The sequence below is a fragment of the Salvia splendens genome, chromosome 6 (genome assembly GCF_004379255.2).
Source record: "Salvia splendens isolate huo1 chromosome 6, SspV2, whole genome shotgun sequence".
Taxonomy (NCBI): Eukaryota; Viridiplantae; Streptophyta; class Magnoliopsida; order Lamiales; family Lamiaceae; genus Salvia; species Salvia splendens.
In genome coordinates this window covers 21,400,811-21,416,408 of record NC_056037.1, presented here as the reverse complement: position 1 = coordinate 21,416,408, position 15,598 = coordinate 21,400,811, and the positions used below count along the sequence as shown (strand labels likewise).

The window sequence follows — 15,598 nt, the reverse complement described above, 5'->3', positions numbered from 1 at the left end:
GAATACCGACCTTGACCGTTTGGAGGAGCCACTAGAGGAGGATGTTATGCCTCCCCTATACTTCGGATGCGAACGCGTCTCCTGCCAAATGTTGAGGTACTTAAACGGCTTGTAGTTCATGGATTGGTAGGTGTTCATCGCGGCAGTGATGACGTCGACCTCGCTCCGGCCGCTCCCCACCGACCGCTCTTCCTGGAGGTAATACCCCTGGAACTTCTGGATTTTTTCGTTGGCTCAGTAGATGGCGTTGCGCACCATACTCTCGTTCCGCTCGATTATTCCCGTCGGCCGATTTTCATTGTACTGGCGACATATGCGCTACCAATAGTGATCGTCGGATTGGTTCGTGCCAACCTCCGGATCTTCGGAGATTGACAAGAACGCCTTGAACAATTGCTCCATCTACGTCAGAGTGTACGGTGTGCGGACACAGCGAATAGGAGGAGTCGGAGTTTGGGAGGGGGCGGTCGACCTCGCTCTAGGCTCGGGTGTCCACCCGGAACTCCCGGACTTTGGGTTTGAGGAGGGGCCGAAAATTCCGTTTCCGAACTAGGAAACGGTTGTGAACTGAACCAATCGGGGTTCCAACCGTGGGAGCCTTGGGGGTGATCGCCGTCGCCGGACATTGTTATGTTGTAGGAGTGGAAGAAAGATTGAGAATGGAGATGAGAGAATGTAGATAAGAATGGAAATGAGAGAATGTAGATGAGAATTGTGTAGTGTGGTGTGAATTTTTGGGTGTTAAACTTTTATAGATGAAAATGTGTTTTTTTGGGGGAAAAAATGAAAGTTGGTAGAAAACGGATATAATTTTTTTGGGAAGTAAGAAAATATTTATTTTATTTTTAATCATTTTTTAATTAAAAACCGATTTAAACAAATAAAAATATTCAAATGCAATGGCTATGCCGTTGCCCAATCAGCGCCGGTCACGTCACCTGCTCGCTGGCACAGACGTGCTCGATGCATCGAGCAGCACCGTGCCAGCGGCGGACAACGTCTCCCTGCCGGTGGGACGGACGGACGGACACCGTCCTGCTCACCGTTGCAGATGCTCTTAGGGTTCAGATTCTATTCAAATTCTTATCTGCATTCCCCTTTAGTGAATTTTCTTTATATATTTCATCCTGGTTCTGAATAATTGCACTATCTGTATTGAAGTTAATCTATGATATTGAGCTCCTATAAATACTCAGCTACATGATGATGTAGTTATCTAACTTGAATTTGTCATTAAGTCCATGTTTATGTCTTCATTATTTCTCAATGTTAATAATAGTGCTGATGTTTTGCATATGTAAAAACTCATTTTACAATGAATGTAGTTTTCTTATCTTGAATTCGTCATTTTTATGTCATATTTTTTATGTTACACAAAGGGCAAGCCCAACACACATACACCAAAGCTTGGAGGCTTGGTGCTGAAGAAGCCATGGACATGCCCATGGTCGACTAGACTAAGTACTAGCCTAACTATTACAAAACCATCCATCAAGGGAGGATAACTTTAATTCAATACCGATGTTGGTTGAGGTTGGTACATACAGCAGATCCCATGGACCCTTGACCTAGTGGTACGTCGACCGGACCAGATGTCCCAATCGGGTGTGGCCCCCAATATAGGACCGTGACTGGGTGGCGCAGGGTTGGTGAGCGCGTGCACACAATGCCCCTCTTTTGTCTTGGCGCGTGGAGAGTGGGTTGGGGATTTGTCTCATTCCAGCGAGATGTTCCCATTAGTTGTGATCCCACATGGGATGCGTGCAGCACCATGTCGTGTGCAGGCATTGACTGACCGCGGATCTCTGTCTAACCAGAACACGGAAAAATAACTTGGTCAGCGTTGCAGATTTGTCGCCTAGCGGCTGGGCGTGATGGTTGGTTGGTTGGTTTCGCCAACGGTCACATTTGATTAGATGAAACTAATAATATCATCAACATACATTATCTGACAATATATGATTTCTAATTGCAGGGTTTGTATCTGTATTGAAGGTCCTTTGTATTTACATAATTTATGCTCAAACAATGATTAAGTTTACAAAATCTATAGTAATTAAGAGTTGTTTATATCAGGATTCAACATGATAAGTATTTGTCCAATACAAATATGTTAAATAACTTTTTATCATTTTAAATTTTTTTACGAATTCAGTTTACATATTTGACTTATCTTATTATATCCCGTGGTTAGGCCTTCCTTCTTTTTGCTTCCCTTTGTAGAGCACATGAAATGTAGAGTGTGAATATTTTCTCCTAATAACAAAAAATGAGGAATACAATACCAAATTTTTTATCTCGCAGGCATGATTTAGGTTATTAGTTACAAATGTAAAGCCACATCTATGTTAAGAAATCTTTACCTTTGTGAATGAGATTACTGTGGAATCCATTCTTGTGCTTTCATCCCTTTTCGCCTGCAATTAAAAGAGTCATCGAAATATACTGATAGAGATGCACTAACCTACAACAGCTCTTAAATGATTATGTAACGCCCCGATTTTCTAAACCTAAATTTTTGAATCATAAAGTACTTGTATTTAATACAATTAATATTGCGAGAGTCCGTGAATTATTTGTTAATTCTGGACTGCACAATTTAAAATAAAATATAATAGACTGAGAATTAAACTAATCTAATTAAATATTCTCCATGTTGATTTGATTATCAATCGACATTAATTAAATGTTAATTAAATATTCTGTAGAGACTTTTCTCCTTCGTGATGAGTTTTCCCTAATCCGTGATCTGCAAATAAATACCAAATAAATCCAAATTAAATTAAAATCACATAAAAAAAATGTAAAGGAGGAATTCGAATCCTCCTATTTCCCACGACAGAAACCGTCCCTCCCCTCCCACTCCCTAAATCTCTCCCACATCACAACCAAATCCTCTTCTCCTATAATATTTGTTGCACAATCTGTTTCCTTCTATCTCTGCAGCAAGGAAAAAAACAAGAACCACTCGTGCACAATTTCAACTCAAGGTAATAGATCCCTCTATTGTTTTGTACCTAAATTGGTCCTATTTCAGAATCTAACACCAGCGATTGCTATGATGCTATCAACAGAAATAGAAATTCTTCAGCTTCAAGAACCTCCTCTTTCAGCCTTGTGAACTCCACAGCCAAGCATGAAATTTTAGCAATTGTTTCAAACATATCATCATACACAAACTATCGAACACCCGCTGCTGTGATTAAAAAAAACGAAAGAGCATAACTTTGAATAAGGAGAACTTATCTTTCGTGGGGTTGGAGTCTTTCGGGGCTGTACGGGTTAGTTCCGGGACGTTTCGGGGTAAATCGGGGCTGACAACGGTCTGTAACGAACCTCCGACGGCGTGCGAGGGAAAAACGGCGGCGGTGGCTGGCGGAATTGGAGAAGCCGACACCAGCGGCGATGGACGGCGACCATCAGCAGTGTCTCCCGGCGTCTGACGGCGAAGGAGGCTTGGCTGGACGTTGAGGACGACGGTGGCTGGACGACGGCAGCAGCGGCGGCATTGGCGAGATTGGACGACGACAGTGGCGCTGAGCGGCGACGCGGCCAGCATCAGCAATCCCGGCGGCAGAGTTCCTCCAGCACCACCCCAATCGAAACCCAAGCAATTTCGGATGAATTTAAAGCCGCAAATTGGGGGAATCGGAACCGGATTTGTTGGTGAAGGCAACGATGGTTGAGAATTTTTGCAAACTCGGAGAGAGAGAGAGAGTTAGAGAGAGAGGAAGAGAGAGATGTGGGGGGAATGTGAGAGTTAAAATTGGGCTGTTAATTTTTAAGAAAATTGGGCCATTTGTTTTGTTTTAAAAAAAAAGAATCTGGGCCTCCTGTTTTTTTTAAAAATGAATCGGGCCTCACCATTTAAAATCTCAGGTCTTGTTGGGTTCTTTCTTTTTTTTTTGGGACTCCTTAATTAAATTGGTGATGTAAGGTGGGGAAATAATTAAGCTTTGAGGCTTTTAATTTAAATCCTTGGGCCGATGAGTAAATTTAATGGTGAGGAATATTTAATTAATTTCCGGAATAATTGAAAGAGTGAATAACTTTATCATAAGTTGGAAATAATTAATTCAAAGAGAAATAGTTTGCGGGAATTTAATTATATGTGCTTAATTAAATCTTAAGGTTTAATTCGATATCTTCAAAAAAAAAAATACGAGGAGCCAACAGAGGAATTTAGGGCGGCCGCCGAATAATCGAAAACTGAGGAAAACGAGATAAATAACTTTAATTAGGAGGCATGCATTTTTATTTATTTATTTGAAAAGTGTGTTGATATTTAAATATTATCTAGATGTTAAAGGTGAATCATCGCAAGTGAATCGTGATACTAAGGGGAAGAGAGTACTTGAGAATTAAGCAGTCGAGGTGGGCTTTCTTTTACTGAAACTCTTTAATGTTTTCAAAAGTATGATTATGGTGTAATAAGGGTGGTTTAAACTGTTATGTCATGCCATGTTTTCTTGATGATGGGATTGTTGCCTGATGCCTAGTTTGTGAGTTCGCTCCATTAGGCTATAGGGCTATGTTAAACGAATTCGGGTCTGAGTAGAGCCGCAAACCTTATCAGGCTAGTGTACATAGGTGGTATCGTGAGCCGTCCTTGCTAGTCGGCCGGTCTCGTGGGCGAATAGTGTGGCCACACTTTCGTCGCACTAAGGAAATGTTGTGATTGATGGATTGTTGAGAAATTGGGGACATTGTTTTGACTGGCCAGTCTATGATAATGTTTTTGTGAACTCGATTATTTTCTCAAGTTAAAACTCGAGTTCATTGTGGTATGGATGACATAACTTTTATCAACTGTTTTCAGCATTAGCCCACTGAGTATTTTTATAGTACTCGGCCCTGCATGTGTTTTCCCTATGTGCAGGTTGAGCGGCGACGAGCAATTGGTGGTGTTGAGCAATTTAAAATTGAAGCATGTTTTGGTTAGTTGTGAACTATGAGTGTCGTTGTGTCTCCACACATGACGTTACTCTTTCTCTTGAACACTTCCGATGAGACATTGTTTTTACTCATCATTCATTTAGCTTTGAACCTAATTATTTGGATAATGTCAACCTCTTGGCCCTTTTTATTAAATATTAATTATTGCTCAAACTCTTTATTGAAACCCTAGTTTCCTTTGTCTGTTTATTAAGGTCTTTTAATCACGATCGCCCGTATTTATTAACCCTAAAGGGCGGTCGTGAAAAATTAAGTTTCAAGCATTCCTACCTTATGTAATCTGATTTTAGTTTCCCAAACCTCATCAAATGGAAGTCCAATAATCATAACACAAAGTACAAAAGTGAAAAGCCAATATCAAATAACGAAAACAGAAAAATTAAAAGAGGTACCTTGCCACTGGCGCAACCAAATCCTCTGAATCTTCTGATAATAGCCGTTGAATGCATAGAATGTGTGATCTCCAAAGTGTATGGCTTAGACCATCGAAATAACAGTATAAAGCATAACTGGAGATCGAGGATACCTTCGTGCCTGAGGACCTAGCCAAAGAATTCTTCACGTCCTTTCGGTTTACCGGAAGCACAAACTTGGAGGCCAGGAGCGTCTCCTTCCGGGTGTTCGGGCGTGAGCAGAAGATGAGCCTGAACGAGTTCTCTGTGAGGATGGGACTCTATACAGAGGCCGAAGTCGCTAGTGGAGAATGGTTCAGGCGCGACATTGGCCTTCCTCAGAGGAAGCCGGACTTCAATCAGCAGGCCGTCTGGCAGGCCTTGTGCAACGGACGTGCCCCCGATTTCAAAGCCTCTGAGTCCAGACGAACCCATATTGCTGATCCGGCCCTCCGCCTTGCCAAGGTCTACCTTGCCTGCAATCTCCTTGGCCAAGCCAATACACTGGCGATCATTACTCTGGCTGAGCTCTACTTTATGTGGAGCATGAAGGAGCAGAGGAGGGTGTACCTTGGCTACTGGCTTGCTTACTCAATAAATCAGATTGCCACTCGCCCTGCCCGCCACCTCAATATCTGCCATCTTCTCGGGGCCTATCTTAAGTGGAATTGGACCCTGGTGTTCCATAAGGACGTGGAGCATCCCAACAGTTGCCCTAAGCCCGAATTATTTAACCTGGATTTCTTTGTAAGAATACAGGTACTCGAACGGCTGCCCGGCGGGAAGCTTCGCTTCTATACGAAGGCTAGGCAGGAGAGGCAGAAAGAACAGTAGGAGGCCAGGCGCGAGGAAGGGAGGAGGACGACCAATCATCCGGCAAGCCCTGAGAGGCAGCAGAGACGAAGGCTGGAGATGGTCCCCACGACAGAGCCAGAGGAGGCTGCGCGGACTAACAATGAATGGAGGCTCCGCATGGAGTAGATGCTTACGCAGCTGGTGGAAAACTCACATGCCCAGCTGGTTGCTCAAGCTAGGATTCTGGAGGCGATCCGCCAACAGACCCTTGCCAGCCAACCACCACCTCCCTATACAAGCTCTCCTGCGTCTCGACGCCCATCATCTTCCAGGCCACCCACAGCTTCTCCAGTCAACCTCCCCGGAAGCATTAAGTACAACCCCCCTATCTCAGCTCATTTAAATCTCAAAACAATTTTAATTTTATTTGATTTTGGTTTGTATAACTGATTTTCTGCTCCACCTCACACTTAGACCTGTCTTGGGTCTAAGTGTGAGAAGTTATGCATGTTTGTTTTTGTTTGTGTTTGTTGGTATGCTTATATCTGTTTTTTTTTCTGTTTTGATTGGCATGTTTGATTGTTGGCACTATTTCACACTTAGCCCAGTGTCTGGTCTAAGTGTGAGAAGTTTTCCTTGTTTTTTCTATCGTGTCATTGCCTGTACCTAACCCTTTTCCACTACATCCAGTCCCTCAAGGACGAGTACATATGTAGTGGGAGGGGGGAGGGTTAGTTCCAGAAAATAAAAACCATACATGTCAAAAGTTTGAAAACACAAAATATCAGTTAGTAATAAATAGGCAATATGCATGAAATTGGATAAGAGGGAACTTGATTACTTTGGGAAGAGTTAGAGAAAGGAATCAGTATGTTTACATGCAGAAACTTGATTGTAAAAAAACTTGATCAGTTTGAACGACGCAAGTATGATGGAAATGCTCAATTTTTAAACTTACTGTGAAGCCTCTCTATATGTGAGTTATAAGACAAAGTAGAACACTTTCTAATATTTTTTACAAAAAAAAAATAATCACGAGAGGCTGAATTTTTTATGTTTAGATGAAAATTGCACAAGTAGTAAGAACTAAAGGCATTAGGACTTAACCAATTTGAGCCGTTTCTTCTTTCGCTCCACGAACCCGCCTCGTCAAGCAAGGCACCCCTTAGTTAACCAAGTTGAGCCCATACACTTTGACCCGTTCTTTTGAAACCAGAACCCATATCCATACACTTTTCCTTTTCTTTTACAAACACGTGAGGAAAAGAGGTCAAGAGATGATTCATTTCAAAGTAAGGGGTAGTACGATAGAAAGTAAAAATAAAAGGGTAGCCGGGTTGAGCGAGTTAATCAATCAGGTTGATCAAGTCAGAAATCAAGTCAACAAAAAAGGGGGGGGGGGTTGAGAAAAAGAGGGCAGGAAAAAGTTGTAACCCGGTAAGTAGAAAGTTAGAAAAATAAGCTAAAAATTTAAGGCTAAAAGTTGTCACTTGACCAAGTAAGTTATCTAGTGGCAAAATAAAAAGTTCAAATCTTTAGTCTATTAACTCATGTGTTTTTCTTTTTACAGTTTATATTTATAAACTTAGAACCCCTAGGACCCTACCTTGATACACCACTACCCTTAAGCCCCATTACACCCGAAACGAAGACCTTAAGGAACTATCTTGTGCAATCCGATTCGAGGTATTAAATTTATGGCAATACCGAGTGAACAGTCCTAACATCTCTGGTGAGAAATGAGTGACTGAGTGAATCCAACATTGGTTTCAAAATTGAGCAATCTTGACGAACTGACACCTTGATCAAGTAAAAGTGAAAAGGAAGAAGCATAAGCTGCTGGCAAATGGATTGACCTCGACCTCGGGTATGATTTTTGAAAATTTATTCAATCTAATGCATCTATGTGAACATGTGTTTTTATTTCGAGTCTTGTTTTCTTTTTCGTCTTCTTTTACTTTCCTGAAATGAGTAAACCATGCCTGAAATTTGCCTTATGTTTTCTTTTTTTTATACTTGGGGACAAGTATGTTTTAAGTGTGAGCAGTTTGATAAGGCCCATTTCATGCATCGGTTTAGGGGTAAAATGTACGCTACTTGATAGGTTTTATCGCGCAAAGCAAGTGTTAAATGTGCAGAAATGCCGCTTGACCAAGGCAACAAGGCCAAACTGATCAAGCAACTACAAAAGGCGAAAAAGGCCAGAAAGCGGGGGAGTTGATCAAGGGGAGTAATCAAGCAGTCATGGAGGGGACCACTGGCTTCCAGAAGAAGGACATGAGAGGCAATGAGTTGGATGGTGCGCATCATTCTGTTAGCAATGACAAAGTTCTAGAAGGGGACACGTGCTGATATATGAGATGCAAGGACGGAGCTGAGTCATGAATCTGTTACTGAAAAGCGTCGTCATTCTAGAAGGAAAACACGTAGCAATCGATGAGTCGCTCACTCTCAGCGTGAGCGAATATTCCATGCCAAGATCGTTATCCAGCTGGAGGTCATTGCCGAGCTTATAAATAGAGGATGTGCCACCACGCAAAAGGGAATCCGATCTTTTACTTTTCGTCTTTAGTTTAGTTAGTTCTCTAGTTTAGTCCAGTTCTCTAGATAATTTAGATAAAGTAATGCTTAGTTAGAGAAAAGGGCGACCGATGGGAGCGCTACAAAATACTCTATATGTGTTAGCATTGTCTCAAGTTTCCTGCGAGGATCTTCTCAGTTTACTTGTTTTCGTATTTTCCGAAGTGTTAGCTTAGTTTAATTTCAAGTTGCTTTGTAGTTAAAGTTTCGAGCTTTTTGTATTTCGCATGTTCGCTGCACTTGTTTGGATTCTGAATATAAAATCGAAATTGTTCTATTTTCGTCATCATGTTTACTGTTCCAAGTAGTTAATTTTCATTCCAGTCTGAAATTCAATTGACCCAGTAGTTAAAATTCCCTTGAGCAAGTAATTAATTACTTTTCTGTCTAAGGTAAAATCAGTAGTTAAAAACTCCCAAAAGTTAAAGCGTGGCAGCAGCCAACCAACTGTTCACTACTCACACACTTGATACACGAGCTTCTCTGTGGGATAGACCCCGAACTTGCCTCTTTACTGTTAAAGTAGTGCAAAATGGGAAGTTTATAAATTATATTGGTGGCGTGCGAGAGCGAGAACAACTTGATCAAGTAGCAACGACATTTGCTAGCTGATCCATCTGGTTCAGTTATCTCTTCCATATAACTTGAATCAAAGAAAACCGCAAGTTGCATCCGTAGGTCCGCCAATCGTTGAGAAGTTATGGTGTGCAGTGTGGTGCAAGACCGGGGTCCCCGTGGGTAGGAACGGTGACCGGAATCTCACCGATACACAACGGACTATTGAGAGAAGACGAGGGAGAGGAGGAAGAGGGAAATTGCATTAATTCATCAATGATAATAACAAATACAATAATGCTTGATAGAGGGAAAAATGAGAGACTATGAGACTGTGTGTGTGTGTCAACTGGCCAGGAGGGTACCTAGACCTAGCTGTGCCGTTGGGTCTGTGTCTATCTTCCCTATCAACAAAAAAAATACCTCAACCCACTTCTACTGGCTAGTATAGTGGAGTAAGGGTCGAATCCCACAGAGATGGATGTAGGCGAGATACACTTGCAATGACATTCTGGGAGCGGTTGGTTAGCTACCACGTTTTTTTGGGGTTGAGTTTTACCTAGTCGGAAAATGAAATGGAACCTATACCTCTCCTGACCAGTAGGTCAGGGTGGGCTCTAAATGCTGCGTGCTAAAAGAAATTAAAGTGCGTGTGTAAATTAGGGTACGAGTGTGCTTGTGAGAAGCTACTAGACGAAACTTACTAAAAATGGCTAGACAAAAGGTAAAGAGAATCAAAGGACATGCTGGCAGACTCTCTCCTGGGTGTGCAGAAAAGCTGAAAAAGTGCAAGTACAAAAGCAACACAAGTGGTCCCATTATTTGATTGTGACATTATCTTCTTCACCAAGCTAAACAAACAAGATCTAACAAACTCCATTGATGAATGATCAAGCTTGAAAATTCGTAAATGCAATATTTAACTTGAAATCGAGAACGAAAGCTAAGAAAACGGAGATCTACGCAAACTGGTCAGCGGGACAAGGTGACAGAAGCATGCAGAAACGATTCCCATGCATTTTTTGAGGAACTTAACCCGATTAAAACTTGTAAACACTCCAAGAAAACCTAGATCTAACTAAGCAAAGCAGATTCAAGCACTTAAACAACAGAAATCAACATAAAACTATCAGATCTAGCTACTAGGCAGAAAGAAATAATAAACAAGCAGAAACACAAAATAAAACCACAATAAACTTCATTGCATTCAAGATTATCACCCAAAAGATGTTCCAACTAAGTAGCTACTGGAATCCAAGTCAAAGGCAAGCAAAAAAAAACAAGTACTTAAACTAAGAAATCTTAAAAACAAAGCAAGTAAAAGATTGTTTGGCTCATCGTAAACTGAAACTGGAGGAATTTCTGGAACTACGGCGGCTGGAATGAATCAGGCATGATGCTCCTCGCCGGCAGGTGGCCGGAATCTTTAAGTCAGGCTGCTGGATTTAGATGGAACTAAGAGCTAGTGGAGCTATTCTCCTCAAAAGTGATGTAGTAGTGATGATAAGTCCTAAGTGAAGTGGTGTAAAAATTCCCCCTTTTTCTTTATGTTCAGCTCCTATTTATAGGGTGGCTTGCTCTAATTTCTAGGGCTTTCTCTTCATGTGGAATGACAATTTTGCCCTTCTTTATATAGGTGATTATTCCAAGCAAGTCTTTCCTTCTCGTGTCTAGTTTTGTAGCATCCATCCTGGCCAGTTTGCGTATTTTCTGCTCATACTAACCAGTTTGCACACTTTTCGCAGCTTTTTCACTCGAATTCCTTATGAACCTTTCCTCCTGATTTAGTACTTCAACCTGCACACTTTAACAACTATTTTGCAAATATTATCCAATAAAGCACCTTATACTGACCAGTAACCAAGGCCGAGAACGAGACTCATCAATGCTCAGCTTATACAGCTTGCATGTACGAAAATAACAACTCAAAAGCGATCTAACTAACTTCGGATCTGGGCGTCATGCGCGTATGATGATATTCTTCACACGATACACGTGTTGCATGCATCCATGCAACACTTATTCCATTCCATCCAACACTCATTCCTCTTTCTCGCACCAAATCTCCTCCTATCACATAAACCTTGACCTCAAGGTTGAAAGTGAGGGAACCTCTCCTGCATGTCATGAAGGTACTCCCACGTAGCGTCCTCCGGGAAAGAGTTCGCCCAATGCTCGAGAACCTGCGTCGCTGGCAAGTTCCCCCTCTTCACCAACCGGCGCTCCAAGTACTTGACTGGCTCCAAAAAAGTAGAGTTGCCCACCGTAGGCAGAGAGCCATGGAATTGAGCAATAGGGCCCATTTTCTTCTTTAGCTGCGAGACATGGAAAACCGGGTGAATCTTGCAGTCCGCAGGTAGTTGTAATTTGTAGGAGACTTCACCAAATTATTCTCGCATCTTAAAAGGCCAGAAGTACCGGGGCTCAACTTTAGGATCTACCTATCCCGGAGAGCATTCTGTCAGTTGTAATTTCAGATAGACCCAATCACCAATGCGAAACTGACGATCGGATCGATGTTTGTCGTGCTGCTGCTTCATTCTTTGTTGAGCACGACCTAAGTGATGTTTGAGAACTTCTATCATCGCCTCTCGAGCCAAGAGGCTCTCATTGACATCATGCACCGAAGAATCACCACGAAAGTAGGGAATGTGTATGGGCGGAGGATAGCCATACAAAGCCTCAAACGGTGTGGTCTCAATAGTCGAATGAAAGGAAGTGTTGTACCAAAATTCGGCCAAGCTCAACCATTTACTCCAAGTCGTGGGTTGATCACCACACATACAACGAAGATAAGTCTCTAAGCATCGGTTTACCACCTCGGTCTGCCCATCGAATTGAGGGTGGTATGCCGTGGACATATGGAGTTCAACACTTTGCAGCTTGAAAAAATCACTCTAGAAATTACTGATAAAAACCTTATCACGGTCACTGATCAAAATTACTGGAAGGACGTGAAGCTTTAAAATGTGGTCCAAGAAAGCTTGAGCCACAGTTAAAACGGTGTAAGGATGAGTTAAACTCATAAAATGCGCATATTTAGTTAATCGATCCACAACTACCAAGATAGTAGACTTGCCAAAAGATAAGGGAAAGCCCTCTATAAAATCCAAGCTACTTGTGACCAAGCAGATTCAGGAATTGGAATAGGTTGAAGGAGGCCCAGGGAAGCACTATTATCATACTTGAATTTCTGACAAGTATCACAAGCTCAAATGTATTCTCTGATCTAAAAAAAATGTATTCTCTGATCTGATTCTCCATGTTAGTCCAGTAGAACAGAGAAGAGAGCCTTTTATATGTGGCTAGTACCCCAGAATGACCTCCTGAACTAGAGTTGCGAAAGAGATGAATAATCTTCAACCGTAAGGCAACATCCTCATCCACAACAAGCCTGCCTTTCCTCCTCAACTGACCACCAATCCATGAGTACATCGAGTGTTTCTTTGGATCCTGCTGCAAATCAAGCATTATGCTGCAAAGCAGAGGATCTAAACTCCAAGTAGCTTCAATCAAGGGGTATAAATCCGTAGAAACAGAAGTAATTGCCATACACAGAATATCAGAAGAATGTACCTGAGATACATCATCAGGCACTACATTCTCAGCTCCCTTCTTATAGGTTATCTCAAAGTCAAAAGCCATCAATTTAGAGAGCCAACTCAACTACCCAGGTGTTGTGAGTTTCTGTTGCATTAGATATGCTAAAGTCTTGTGATCAGTATGAACCTCAAAGGGATGGTTACTCAATTAGTGACTACAATAAGTAACAACAAACACAATAGCATGAAGTTACTTGTCATAGACAGTTGCGTGTGCTTCATAGAGAGAGTTTTGCTGATAAAAGCCAAAGGGTGACCTTGCTGCATAAGAACAGCTCCAATACCATAGCTGGAAGCATCAGTCTCAACTACAAATGGAAGAGAGAAATCAGGAAGAGCTAACACATGAGGTTTCATCATAACAACCTTCAACTCCAGAAAGGCCTTATCTGCTACCTCATTTCAATTGAATGCATCTTTCTTCAGCAAATCAGTGAAGGGCGAATTACTCCATTTGTCCCTGAAAATTTATCACATTTTATTTTCTGCACACATTTTGGAAAAAAGATAATAAATAGTTAAAGTGGAGAAAGAGTAATATAAGAGAGAGAATAATGTAGAGAAGACTCTCATTTACGTTATTCTCTCTCTTACTTTACTATTTCTTCACTTTATCTATTTATTGTCAATTTTCTAAAATGAGTGCATAAAATGAAATGTGACAAATTTTCAGGGACGGAGGGAGTATACCATAATTTCTAATAAATTTCCTATAGTAACCAGCGATCCCCAAGAAACCCCTCAGCTTAGTGATATCAGTGGGCACATGCCACTCTTGCATAGCTTGTAACTTCTTAGGATCAGTCGCTACTCCTTCCTTGGAGATGATGTGGCATAAGTATTCAATTTTCTCTCTAGCAAAATCACATTTGCTCTGCTTAGAATACAAGGCATGCACCTTCGAGTCTTCCAGTGTCAGATCCACCGTGAAGAAGTGGTTGCATCGCAAAATCCAGCCGGCTAAATCCTCCCCGGAGAAGATCGGAAAGCCTACCTTGGATTGGCGAGTAGCGAAGTAAGGCGCTCGAGTTTGACCACCTCCGGGGGCACCACCGCCGCCCTGGCCAAGCATTCGCGACATCAGCTCATTCTGCTACACCTGCAAGGCGATGAACTCCTCGCGGAGCTCCTTCAGCAGCAGATCACGAGTGTTCTCCGCAATATCGCGAAGTTTATCGAGATCCTCCCACCGACGATCAGCATTGTCGAGCTTAGATGATAGATCGGCCACAACAGCCATGAGCAAATCCTCCAAATGACGCGCATCGCCCGATCGCGTGGACTGATACCACTTGGTGCAAGACCGGGGTCCCCGTGGGTAGGAACGGTGACCGGAATCTCACCGATATACAATGAACTATTGAGAGAAGACGAGGGAGACGAGGAAGAGGGAAATTGCATTAATTCATCAATGATAATATCAAATACACCCCTGTCCCATAAAAATATGGGCAATGTGTATGGCACGAGAATTAAGAAAAAATGGTAAAGTAAGAGAGAGGAGGAGAATAGTATGGTAAAGTAAGAGAGATGGGAGAATGATAGTTAAAGTAGTGTTAGTGGATAGTGGGACCTATATTATTAAATTGATATAACTTTCCTAAAATGGAATGCACATATTTTTGTGGGGCGGACGAAAATGGAAAGTGCACATATTTTTATGGGACGGAGGGAGTAAAATAATGCTCCGCTTATAGAGCTTGCATGTACGGAAATAACAACTCAAAAGCGATCTAACTAACTTCGGATCTGGGCATCATGAGCGTATGGTGATATTCTTCACACGATACAATACACGTGTTGCATGCATCCATGCAACACTTATTCCATTCCATCCAACGCTTATTCCTCTTTCTCGCACCACAGTGGCATCGTGTGGTGGTATGCGTCGTTGCAGTGGTGGGGGAAGAGGGCGGCGACGAGAATGGATAGCATAGTACATGTGTATTTTATGTTTAGGGTTTTAGTTTGGAGAGAGATTGGGTTTTTTTTGTTATTTACATTCTTTAACTTTATGTGTGTATGTGTATTTTATGTTTAATTACATACTACTATAATAATTAGCATAGTATAATAATCTTTAATCTATACCCTATAGAAGATATTTTATAGATTAGTTAGATTGGGTTTTGGTATTAATTATAGTTAAAACGGTTGGGTCACTTTTATTGTTTTTGGGCTGTTATTTAATTTACACTTTGGCCATTCTTTTAATCTATTTAGACTGTTTTATTGAGATTTTAATTTAATTCATCTTTGGGTTGCAGTCTAATATCTTTTGGTTGCATAATTTAAAAGAAAAAAAATATTGAGAAATAAATATTTAATTTTTTTAATTATTATGTTCATTTAATTAAAATCATTTGTATGGTAAATATTTAATAATATCTTAATCATATTTTGTTGTGTTTAACAGTTGAACTTACTAATTTTATTTTATTTTTGGTTCCTATATATGAATATTTATGTTTTTTCACATTTGTTAGAACTCATTATTTATTCCAATTATCTTATTTTTACTCTTTGATCTTTACTAATCCATATATATTGATTATATTTTGCATTGATTATTTAAAACTTTTATGTCTCATGCATAGCACATGTGATAATACTAGTATTTTCAGTTTGACATAAAATACTGATTTTGACCAATAGATATTGTGATCCTACGAATATTAATTACTCCATCCGTTCACAAAAAATAGACTAGTTTTACTA

The 15,598-nt window shown here is 41.0% G+C and overlaps 1 long non-coding RNA gene across 1 annotated transcript; it reads right to left on the bottom strand.

The window, feature by feature from the left end:
• Nucleotides 1–1,308: 1,308 nt before the first annotated feature.
• LOC121806342 lies at nt 1,309–3,741 on the bottom strand. The gene is made up of 2 exons (XR_006051663.1): nt 2,364–3,741; nt 1,309–1,805 (listed from the first exon to the last, which is right to left on the bottom strand). It is a non-coding gene; the product is annotated as an uncharacterized LOC121806342 (long non-coding RNA).
• Nucleotides 3,742–15,598: the final 11,857 nt, after the last annotated feature.